Here is a 12523-nt window from a genome sequence, read left to right on the forward strand (position 1 = left end):
TACAGGAACTCAGGGAGTTCATAGATCACAACTTGAAGCGGGGTTTCATCCGAGAGTCCAAGGCGGTAGGGGGCAGTCCCGTGTTTTTTGTGAAGAAGCGGGACACGCCCCAGAAGAGTCTGGTGGTTGATTACCGCGTCTTAAATTCGAAAACCAAGCCCTCAGCCTTCCCTATGCCCAAGATCGATGATCTGCTGGCGACGGTGAGGAAGGGTCGCATCTTTACCAAGTTGGATCTGCGCGGAGCGTACAATCTCATTCGCGTGCGGGAAGGCGACGAGTGGAAAACGGCCATGTTTACGCCGCTGGGCACCTATGAATATAGAGTTATGCCTTTTGGATTACAAAATGGTTCCCACTGTTTTCAGGCCTTCATGCACCATGTCTTGGCGGGTCTCCTCTACAAGAAGTGCGTCTGCTTCCTGGACAACATCCTGATCTTCTCGGAGTCGCAGGAGGCTCACGAGAGAGATGTCAAGGAAGTCCTGCAGAGGCTGCGGGAGCACAGGCTTTACGCCAAGCTGGAGAAGTGCCAGTTCGACAGGACGGAGGTGGATTTCCTGGGCTACAAGCTGTCTGACAAGGGACTCGCCATGGACAGCGCCAAGGTACATTCAGTGCTGGACTGGAAAAGCCCGCGCAATCGGAAGGAATTCCAGAGGTTTGTCGGCTTTGCCAACTTTTATCGCAAATTCATCAAGGGTTTCGCTATGCAGACAGCGGCCATCACCGACACCCTCAGTTCCAAGAAGAAGAAGTTCATCTGGACGGAGCAGGCGGAGCAGTCCTTTCAGAAGCTCAAGCGTCTCTTCGCGTCCGAAGAACACCTGCTACACGTGAACCCCAGCAGGCCCATGAGAGTGGAGACGGACGCCTCAGACAGGGCCGTGGGGGCCGTCCTGTTGCAGCAAGACCACCAGGGGGACTGGAGGCCGTGCGCTTTCTACTCCAGAAAACTCAGCAAGTCGGAGCAGAACTACACCATCTGGGACAGGGAGTTGCTGGCCATACATGCAGCCTTCAAGGCGTGGCGGCACTTCCTCGTCGGAGCCAAACACACGGTGCAGGTCCGCACGGACCATAAGAACTTGGAGTACTGGCGCACGGCGAGGTTCCTGAACCAGAGGCACATCCGCTGGGCGGAGTTCTTTGCAGATTTCGACTTCAGGATAGAATACATCCCAGGAAACAACAACATCATGGCGGACGCGCTGTCCAGGAAACCGCAGTATCTGGAGGAAGAGGCGCCGGCGGCGGCCAAGCACATTTTCGCACCAAAGGCGTGGGCATGCACTTCAGCCACGGTGGACCTGGACGCGGTACGTCGCGCGCTGCAGACGGACTCCTTCGCTCGAGCCAAGATGGAGGAGGTGCGCAGCGGCACAGCAAGGGACGAAGACTTCCAAATACGCGACAGCCTGCTCATCCGCAAAGGAGCCCTCTACGTACCGGGAGACGACCTCCGCGCGAAAGTACTGCGACAGCTGCACGACGCACCCAGCGCTGGGCACTTCGGCAAGGAAAAGACGGTGGACTTGGTAGCCAGAGACTTTTGGTGGCCCAAGATGCGGGGGGAAATCGCGGACTACGTCAATAGGTGCGACACCTGCCAAAGGGCCAAGCCAGTACACAGGCCGCCGGCAGGCCTGTTGGAACTGCTACAGACACCGTTCGAACCGTGGGAGAGAGTGGCCCTGGACTTTGTCACAGATCTGCCCAGTTCGAGAGGCAAGACAGCAGTACTCGTGGTAGTAGACTTGTTCACCAAGATGGCCCACTTCATTCCTTGCGCGAAGGTGGCCACGGCGGAGCAGACCGCTAAGCTGTTCATAGACCACGTGTTCAAGGTGCACGGCCTGCCACGGTCTATCTTGTCCGACCGGGGGCGCCAGTTCATCTCCAACTTCTGGCAGAAGCTAATGGGCATCCTGAACGTCAAGGTCAGCCTGGCATCGGCGAGACACCCGCAGACTAACGGACAGGCGGAGAGGGTCAACGCCATCATGCAGCAGTACCTGAGATGCTACACGAACCAGCAGCCCTCGACCTGGGTGGACTACCTACCGCTGGCCGAGTTTGCCTACAACAACATGAAGCACGTGTCCACAGGGGTGACACCGTTTTTCGCCAACAATGGGCGGCATCCCAGAACCTTCCCGGGTTTGGAGAAAGTGAGGGAGGGGGAGCCGCAGGGAGCAGAGGCCGTGGCAGCGGAGTTGCAGGAGGTCCACGAGCAGCTCAGGAGGCAGTTAGAGCTAGCAAAACAGGCTTACAAAGTGCAGGCAGACCGACACAGGAGAGTTGGGGAGGACATCCGGGTGGGAGACTGGGTCTGGTTAGCAGCCCAGGCAGTTCCGGCCAGATCGTTGGCCAAGAAGAAGCTCGGACACAAGCAGCTAGGGCCTTACCAAGTCGAGGCGCAGATCAACCCAGTGGCCTCCGGTTGACACTCCTGGAGGGGTCCAGAATGCACCCGGTCTTTCATAGATCAGTGCTCACGCCCTACAAGGCACCTCACCGGTTTCAGGCGCCAGGGACAGCACCGAGCCCGCTCAGGGAAGCGCCCACGAAGGGGGGGTCGCCGAGAGGGGGGCCACTTAATGAAGCCACAGAGATTTTAGACTCAAGGTGGGGGGAGGAAGGGATTGAATATCTCCTCGCCACAGAGGACACCCCGGCCAGCGCCAACAGGTGGGTGCCGGATTATGCATTGGAGGAGCAGTGGCTCAAGAAAGAATTCCATACACTTTTCCCGCACAAGCCCATGCCAGCGGACTTTTTCGACGACTGTCTGTTCACACCCACACTCTCCGCCAGCACTTTCCAGGGTTTCTCTTCAGCTGAGGAATCGGCCCCGGGAGGCAGTTCCCCAGAGGGATCGCTCTCAGGGTTTGGCACGGGGGGATCTTATTGGTGGGAGGACCAACCCGAAGTGGGCTGGCGCAGAGACCTGCCGAAGGGACCCTGGGACGTGGTGTCACCTCAGGCGACAGGGGGAGAGGGGGTCTTGGGTGATTTAGGGGCGGCCTCAGATTTCAAACACACTGCCCGGGAGATGGAAGCAGAGGAGATCGCCGTCGACGAGCCCATGGAGGACTTCCCGGACTTATCCCGATGGCTGCACGCCTCGGGGGACGAACTGTATCCTGAACTCACCCCCACAACACTGAAGCACCTGGAACCTGCACCTGAAGAGGGGGAGGGGGAAGGGGGGGCTTCGAGGGGGGGATGGATGTCAGGGGTTCAGGAGCAGAGACACAGGAGGGGGAGCAAATGGAGAGCGAGGAGGAGGAATCCGAGTGGGGCGGGGGCAGTGACAGCGGCCAGAGTCATTCCACGAGCCTCTCCAGCGAATCGGAAGATTCACAGAAGGGAGCACCGATGGCCAGGGCAAGGGGGGCTCCAGGGGGAAAACCCCAGGAGGAAGGGGCCAGCGGGGACTCCCTGAGCAGCAGTTGGAAATCAGGACCAGCTTCCCCACCAGAGCGCAGTAGGGAGGGGGAGTCCCAGGAATCGGTGCCAGTGTTCTCACCACCAGCGAGAGGAGATGAGTCAGGTTTGACCACGCCCACATCGGAGAGCGGGGAAACGGTCAGGATGAAGGTTACCGGCTGGGCGCGCGCGCCAAGTTCAAATGTACAGGCGAGCGGCACAGCAGGGAGCCCGGATAGGGAGCCAGGTCCTAAAGCCCGCCGGAAGGAAGGGCAAGACTCAGGGGGGTCAGCATCAGAAGAGTCCAGGAAGGAGGAAACCCCAGGGGGCAGAAGGACCCAGAGGAGGAAGGAACAGCGCAGGAGGTGGAGCCGGGCTAGGATCTTAAACTGGTGCGGAAGGGATAGTAACTCAGAGGGGACTTCGCCGATCTAGAGTCAAGACGTAGGGCTGTGCGCTCTGGGGTTTGAAATGGAAACTAAACTTCAATAAAGACTTTTGTACATTACATCAGCCGGGCGTTGGTCCTCTGTGAGCTGGGACCTAGAGGCAGTCCTGACAGATGTATTTTTATTAAAGATATTCTTGATTTACAAAGGTATGTGCAATGTCTCTCTCTCTCGTATTCCCCCCACACACACACACTTTTTTTTTTTTACAAATCCGTTTCATTTGTTGCATTACTGTATTTTAATATTTTGTTGAAAGCCACCCAGATGGGCAGGGTATAAATAAATTATTATTATTATTATTATTATTATTATTATTATTATTATTAAGAGACTGTGGTCCGGTCACTGCCTCTCAGCCTAAGCCGCCTCGCAGGGTTGTTGTGGAGGATGAACGAGGAGTTGGAGAGCCATGTACCGCATCTTGAGCTCCGTGGAGAAAAAGGTGGGATCAAAATGCAACAACAACGAGTGGCGTAGCGTGGGGGTGCAGGGGGCGCAACATCTGGGGATTAGGGTTAGGGGGCGCAAATCCACGTGTTAGGGGCGCAAATTACTTGCCTTGCCCCGGGTGCTGACAACCCACGCTACGCCACTGACAACAACACCAACAACAACAGAGGGTATCCTTTGGGATGAGTTGGACTGCTTGGTTTTAAGTAAAAGGAGAGGTATATTGTAGCAGACTGGGGAGACGCAGCAGGACACAGTTATTTCTGGATATGAATGTTATATGCCAGGGAACAATGTACTGGGACTTGCACCACTCAGTATCCTAAACAGAACGTAGAATCCAGTAAGTTCACCAGTGCTGATAGGTCTGTCTCTCTCTTTTTATTTTAAATGGATTTTTATCAGGGTTCTTTTACACAAACTTTGACATTATTCAATTCAATTCCAGTATAATCATTTCTTACATTTTCACTTCCCATCTTTACGCCTGTGACGTTCCTCTTGTGTTCCTTGATCTGCTGCCACAACTGCCATTTATTTTCAACCGCCTTATAACTTATATTGTAATCATTTATTTATTCTCTCTCCTTTGCCTATCATTCAAATCAGGCTCGCGATTTCATCTGACTGTAGTCCCCGCCCCCAAATAACCCGAAAAGAACCTCCTCTCTTTGACAAAATTCTCTTATTTTTTTGCTGTCGCCTTTGCCGTCTCTGCATAGTCCATTGACTTCAAAACCCATTCTTCTTTCATTAATAAATAAATAATAAATTTTATTTATACCCCGCCCTCCCCGGGCCAGAGCCGGGCTCAAGACAGCTAACACCAATAAAATCACAATAAAAACATAATAGGGGAAAAAGAGGGGGGGGGACAATTTAAAATACAGGTTAAAATGCAATTTAAAATGCAGCCTCATATTAAAGTAGCCGATAAATCATTGGGACTGCTTCTCCTTCTGTCCAGACAGGATTCTGGGCTGTAGTTCTGGCATACATAAACAATTTAAACATCTCTTTTGAAACCTCTGCCCCTATAATCCCTAGAAGAAATGCTTGGGAATAGCTATTTTAAACATCTTTCTGGTAGGGCTGTATCTCATAGCCAAAGTTTGGGCTCTTGGAAGAAAACCAGAGGAGCTGCAGGTATTCAGTACAGCTCTTCTGACTTCCTTATCACCTCTCCCCTACTCCCACAGCAAAGACCGTTCATGTCGCCTTCTAGTACTTATAGTAAAGTCTCAGTTGCTGAATCACCCCCTTGTCATGGTGAGTGGGCTTGCATGTTCCTAGAACCCTAGTGAGTGAAGCCGTCGGGAATCTCGTACTCCCAGCAGGGTCACAGCGAAACCAAAATGCTGGTTTACAAAGCTATTGCACTACCAACCTTACTTTATGCTTGTGAAACACGGACCACTTATAAATGCCATCTCCAACTCCTCGAAAGATTCCATCAACAGTGTCTCCGAAAAATTTTACACATCACTTCTGAAGACAGGCGAACTAATGCCAGCGTCCTGGAAGAAGCAAAGATCACCAGTGTCGAAGCAATGATTCTTCAACAACAACTTTGTTGGACTGGTTGTGTTGTGCAGATGCCTGATTATTGTCTTCCAAAGCAACTACAGTGGTACCTCGGGTTAAGTACTTAATTCACTCCAGAGGTTCGTTCTTAACCTGAAAGTGTTGTTAACCTGAAGCACCACTTTAGCTAATGGGGCCTCCCGCTGCTGTCACGCCGCCGGAGCACGATTTCTGTTTTCATCCTGAAGCAAAGTACTTAACCCGAGGTACTATTTCTGGGTTAGCAGAGTCTGCAATCTGAAGCGTATGTAACCTGAAGCGTATGTAACCCGAGGTACAACTGTACTCTATTCAGAACTTAAAAATGGAAAGCGTAATGCTGGTGGTCAACAAAAGAGGTTCAAAGACTCTCTCATGGCAAAAAATTTAAAAATATAGTATAAACACCAACAATTGGGAAACACTTGCCTGTGAGCGCTCCAATTGGAGAACAGCCTTGACCAAAGGTGTCATGGGCTTTGAAGACACTCGAACTCAGGACGCAAGGGAGAAACACGCTAAGAGGAAGGCACAGTTGGCAAACCCTCACCATGATCAACTCCTGCCTGGAAACCTACGTCCCCACTGTGGAAGGACGTGTGGATCCAGAATTGGCCTCCACAGTCACTTCCGGACTCACTGCTAAAACCGTGTTTATGGAAGACAATCTTACTTGGCTACGAGGGATCGGCAAAGAAGAAGACGCAGTAAAGTAAGGATGCTTAAGGAAATTTATTCCTCTCCATTCTGACGTAAACTGACCTGATTCCCACCTCCCAGATTAATGTGCAAATCAAAATGATCTGTCAGAGTTCAAACTCTGAATTCACCAGGTCTGATAGTACAGTCCCTGGCTCTCAAAATGCACCAACATGTGCATTTTAGGATAATATGCATTTCATAGAATCATAGAGTTTGAAGGGACCCCAAGGGTCATCTAGTCCAACCCCCTGCAATGCAGGAATCTCAGCTAAAGTGCCCATGACAGTGGCCTTCCAACCTCTGCTTAAAAACCTCCAAGGAAGGAAATTGGCAAATGGCGATAGAATGTGGCTTAAAAAAATATTTTTGCTGTGAGTTTTTTCCTTTTCTTTTTAACATCAGCAGATTAATATAGGTACTGGACAAAAGGGACTTTTCAGTGCACACACGTGAGTCTGACACAGACCAGAAATAAAACCACGGTGGCGTTTCACGTGCTAGGACCTTTCAAGTTCAATGTCATTGCACACGCTGATGTGGGAAAGCAAAATCTGGCAGAAATTCTCTCGGGTCCATGCGAGAAGGAAACAAAAACCAGAGCAATATCGCCCCATGGTGGTTGCTGCAATGTGGCGAGGACATAATCTCTTTTGGGACTCTCCTCCCTCTCTGCAAATATTTTTTGGGCCAGGCTCCAAGGTAAGCCGAGAGTAGGGTGGGGTTCCCAGGTGAGCAGATAGCAGCTGGATAGACAGGTACAGCAAGTCACGTCCACCACCTCTTCTCTTCAAAATGTCAGCCAAGACCCGGGGGAACACCGAAATGGCTCAACGCAAGACAAGACCCCACTCCCATTAGACCCCAGGTGCACCTGGTATTCAGGCCCGCCAGCGCCATCCCATCGTAAAATAGATCAAGGCAACTTGCAACACAAAATGCAAAAAAACCCCACACACATAGACATATATGAAACATAATTAAATTATGTTGGCTAAAAAGAGAAACTCTTTTTATTGCGAAGGCCTCTTTTTAAAAGCACCGTTTTGTTGTTGTTGTTTGTTTTGTTTTTGTCTTTTTATTAAACAGGCATGGCAAACTTTATTTTACATAACCACAAAAGTCACATTGCAATTCATTAGAGCACAATTTTTATTAATTTTAAAAGACTACCAGCTTTTAGTACAGTTCCATGCAGTAGCTTCAATACAGGTGTATAGCAGCAGACAATGTTGTAAGGAACAAAGTTCAGTCAGTTAAAGGGAAAGATTGCAGGGGAGGGTTGTGTGTTTTTTGCAAGAGTAAGAAGAAAGCAAGATGAACTAGGGAATGTATCAAGTTTTGTTTAAATCAGTTCTCCAGAGCTTTTGCAAAACTTATGCAACCATACATTGTGACATTATGTTAGGGAAAACAGGGGGAAACACTATGGAAAACACTGGTTGAGAATTCTGACTGGGGAAAAAGCACCGTTTTTGAGAGATGTCTGAAAGTAGGCATGGGCGGTGCCTGCTAAACCTCTTGTGGCAGGGAGTTCCACAGGGCAGGGCTCACCACACTAAAGGCTCAGTCCTTGGTGAACCTCAGGGATATGGGAACCAGCAGAAAAGCCCTCTCAGAAGATGCCATCGATCAAGGTGGAGCTTGAGGGATCAGATGGTTGCTAAGGTGGTTTAGCCCTTTGTGAATTAACACAAGGACCTTGAACCTTGCCTGGACTACAAGTCCCATTGTCCCAAACCTTTATTCCATGTATCTTGCACTCTTTGCAAATACACCTAGCGACTCGCCTCCTCTTCTCCGACTCCCAAGGTTTCTGCTTTTATTTTTCTCACGTTACACAGAAAGAAAACGTTTCCCACCGTATAACATTTTTTGGGTGTGGGGAGGAATTAATTGAGGCCGGAGCATAAAGAAGCAGGTACAAAGTGCTTTTCCCTTTCCAATCACCACCAACCCTTATGCTTCCGGGAATAGACAGTATCAGAGCCAGGGAAATTCCCTCTTAGAGATCAAGGAAGGTGATCGGGTTCAAAGCCTGTCTGCTGATTTTACCTCAGAGGCTCTGATATCTGTCCACTGCCCAGAGCCAGGTGCCACGGGAATGAATGTGGTGGTTGATCTGTTATGACGGAAAGATCATCTTCTTTAATATCAAAAGCTAAGATTCGGAGCAAAGATTGGGGAAGACCTTGCTCAAACAAAGCTCAGCTTAGTTCCAGAGCCTCTTATCTTATTAATTCCCTTCTTATCCCATCCTTTTTCTGCAAGGCACTCAGTGTGGTGGCCATGATTCTCCCCTTCATATTTTTTCACAACAAGAAGCCTTGTTGGGTAGTACGGATGGAGGAGAATTTCGATTCACGTTTGAATGCAAACCGACTAAACGGCACTTCCTCCGAAAAGTGCGCAAATTGAAATGTATATTTTCTTTGAAATCCACACGCCATGTTTGAGGAGAGCTGCTCTCAAAAAATAAATAAATGTGAATATTGGCAAAAGGGCATACAAAAAGGGCACAACAGGAGACAACACATACCAAGATGCTGACAAGTTTTCGCGAGGACTCTAAAAAAACAACAGCGTCACACCCCGATGTGGAAATATGAATGGAAAAAATGAGAAACTGAGTGAAACCAAAACTAACATATTGGCCCATCTCTTAGTGGTAGGTTAGACCAAGAGAGAATGTGTTGCACAAATACACAACGAGTGTTTCCTGGCTAAGTGAGGATTTGAATCTGGGGCTTCCCAGTCACAGTCTGACACTCTAACCACTACAGGGCGCTGTCTTAGAAAATAATCTGTCCCACTTGCCCTCCTTCCTGTTTCTTCCAGGGGCCAGATGATACATTATCTTGTCCCCACGGTAGGCCGCTTCTGCAAAGTGAGTAGTGGTGAGTAAGGTAAAGGGACCCTTGACTATTAGGTCCAGTCATGACCGACTCTGGGGTTGTGGTGCTCATCTCGCTTTACTGGTCGAGGGAGCCGGCGTACAGCTTCCGGGTCATGTGGCCAGCATGACTAAGCCGCTTCTGGCGAACCAGAGCACCACACGGAAACGCCATTTACCTTCCTGCTGGAGCGGTACCTATTTATCTACTTGCACTTTGACGTACTTTCGAACTGCTAGGTTGGCAGGAGCAGGGACCGATCAACGGGAGCTCACTCCGTCGCGGGGATTCGAACCGCCGACCTTCTGATCGGCAAATCCTAGGCTCTGTAGTTTAACCCACAGCATAGTGGTTGCATATTTCCATTGGGTCTGGGTTGGGTAGCAGGGAGGGGAGGCCACCAGTAGGTGGCGCCAGAGCCAGTGACAGGCAGAGCCAACTCCTCCTGGGTTTGTCCCCATCCAACCACCTAGCAGAGTTGCGCAAAGGTAAAACGGACACTCAGGCCACATGGACGACCAGGACAGATTGGAGAACTGGCCCCAAACCAGCAAAATGAATTTCATTATTTTTTTAAAATAATTTTTATTAAGATTTTCCAAATTAAAACAAATTAAATCCAATTTATACACTTCTTCCAATAACCAGGACTTCCCCCTCCCCCCCCTCTTGTGTTCCAAATCTTCTAAATAAACAATTAAATTCAACAAGTTCTTATCCCCAAATTACACTCATCGTCAATAACCCAATTTTTTCAAATTCCCATCCCCTAAGATCTGTCTTCCCTTCCACGAGTTCCCCCCTTTCAGATATAGTGCAGATGAAAAAAAAAAATACAAAAAGAAAGAAAGAATAATTTTACAGCCTTTGGATTCCAAATTTCCCTCCCCTCTTTCCCTGTTGCGTTCCTTATATCCCTCCAATTCTAATATCTTCCTGGTGTTCCCACATTTCACTAAACCCATATCTCTCTGATTCTTTACCAGTCATTTTTAATCACAAGTGTCCAATCTTAGAAGGAGTCTATCTCAAAAAGGGGCTCATTTCTTCTATCCAGATTTTTGTATCCAGGAGTAAAAACTCCAATTTTATTTCCATAAGCTTGTCAAATCTGGATATCCCAAATGTCCCCACTTCCAGTTCTGTCCAGTTCTTGTTGTTTCCTTATTCTTGTCGGTCACTCTCCTTTTTGTTTCCCTGTTCTCCCGCAGAAAGGTTCTTTTTCCAAAAGCTTCTAATTCCTCTGCAGAGGCTTGTTATTCAGGAGCAAAACCTTACGTCATGTCCCTTCATGTCCCTTTCATTTACCAACAGATAAATCCATTGTTTCTTGTAGTATGTAGACCTCTGTAGACAAAATAATGTTCCATTTCTGCAGTTTCCCAGGAGGTTGAAAGTTCTGTTCAACTGTTCAAGTTTCCTAGCAAAAACACATGCAATATCCCTCAGCTCCTCTAGATGGATTACAGTAACTGAGTTCCCTTCCAGATCACATCCACCAGTCCAAATAGCTTGTTAATCCTTATTTGAAACAATTTGTATCCAATTTATATCCAAATGTAACTGGCAAAGTCCTCAAAACACCGTCTCTATTTTGTTCTTCCGTTTTGACAGCTCTTTGACAGCTGTCAAAACCTCCATTACTCTTCTCCAGGTATTCTCGCAGATCGCTCCAGGGATTCCGGGGGGGGGGGGTTACTTTTTAATGCAAATTCTCCTTTTCTCCTCCAGCTCAAACTTATAATTTTCCCTCGCGAAGTTGTTAGTTCATCAAGATAGGGTTACACTCGATCTTAGTTGTCAAGTCCTTTGTTTTATCTTTTCTACAATAAAGGGGGGGCTGACTTCCTTTTTCCACCTCCCCCGTTCGCATCAAATTTTAAAAATTTATCCCTCTTTTTAGTCCATAGTCCAATTACTCACGGGTTTTTCTTTTGGATCCAAATTTTCAATAGAAGAAGCTAGCGCTCTCCACCGAATGGCATGCGGCTTCGCTCGGCAGGGGAAGCGGCGGACTCAAAGCACCACCCCCCCCCAGGCGCCCGTTCCTTAGCCTTTAAAAAGGCTCTTTCGCGGGCCGGGGAGGGGCGCAAAGGTGCCAGCCGAGTCACCATGTCCATGGGGCTCCGTGCCCATGGCTTTTGAGGGTCCCCGCGTCGCCGGCGCGGTAGAACCCAACCCCTGCCGAGCCGGCTCCCTCCGGAGCACGGAGGGAGCCCGCCATTCGGCGATGGCGCCAACCCGGAAGTCTCAAAATGAATTTCAATAGGGACAAATGCCAGGTTCTACATACTAAGGCAGGAAAAAACAGCTATACAAATACAAGAGGGCGGGGCTGGAAACTTGGCTTGCCAGCAGTACTAAGATCTAGGGGTCTTAGTAGACCAGGAGATTAACATGAGATGCAGCACCAAAAAAAGAGCTAATGTTATTCTAGGCTGCATCAACAAGTCTAGTGATCACAGAAAGTAATAACACCGTTTATTCTGCCTTAGTCAGACCCCACCTGGAGTCCTGTGTCCAGTTCAGGGCACCACAATTTAAGGATACAGTGGTACCTCGGGTTACATACGCTTTAGGTTACATACGCTTCAGGTTACAGACTCCCCTAACCCAGAAATAGTACCTCAGGTTAAGAACTTTGCTTCAGGATGAGAACAGAAATCACGCTCTGGCGGCACGGCAACAGCAGGAGGCCCCATTAGCTAAAGTGGTGCTTCAGGTTAAGAACCGTTTCAGGTTAAGAATGGACCTCCGGAACGAATTAAGTACGTAACCAGAGGTACCACTGTATTTACAAGCTGGAACATGTGCAGAGGAGGACAACCAAGATTATTATTATTATTATTATTATTATTATTATTATTATTATTAATTTATACCCCTTCCCCAGCCACTCTGGGCGGCTTCCAACAAAATATCAAGATACAGGAATGCATCAAACATTAAAAGCTTCCCGAAACAGGGCTGCCTTCAGATGTCTTCTAAAAGTCTGGTAGTTGTTCTCTTTGACATCTGGTGGGAGGGTGTTCC

This window comes from Podarcis gaigeae (assembly GCF_964106915.1).
Source record: "Podarcis gaigeae genome assembly, chromosome: 8".
NCBI classification, from domain to species: Eukaryota; Metazoa; Chordata; class Lepidosauria; order Squamata; family Lacertidae; genus Podarcis; species Podarcis gaigeae.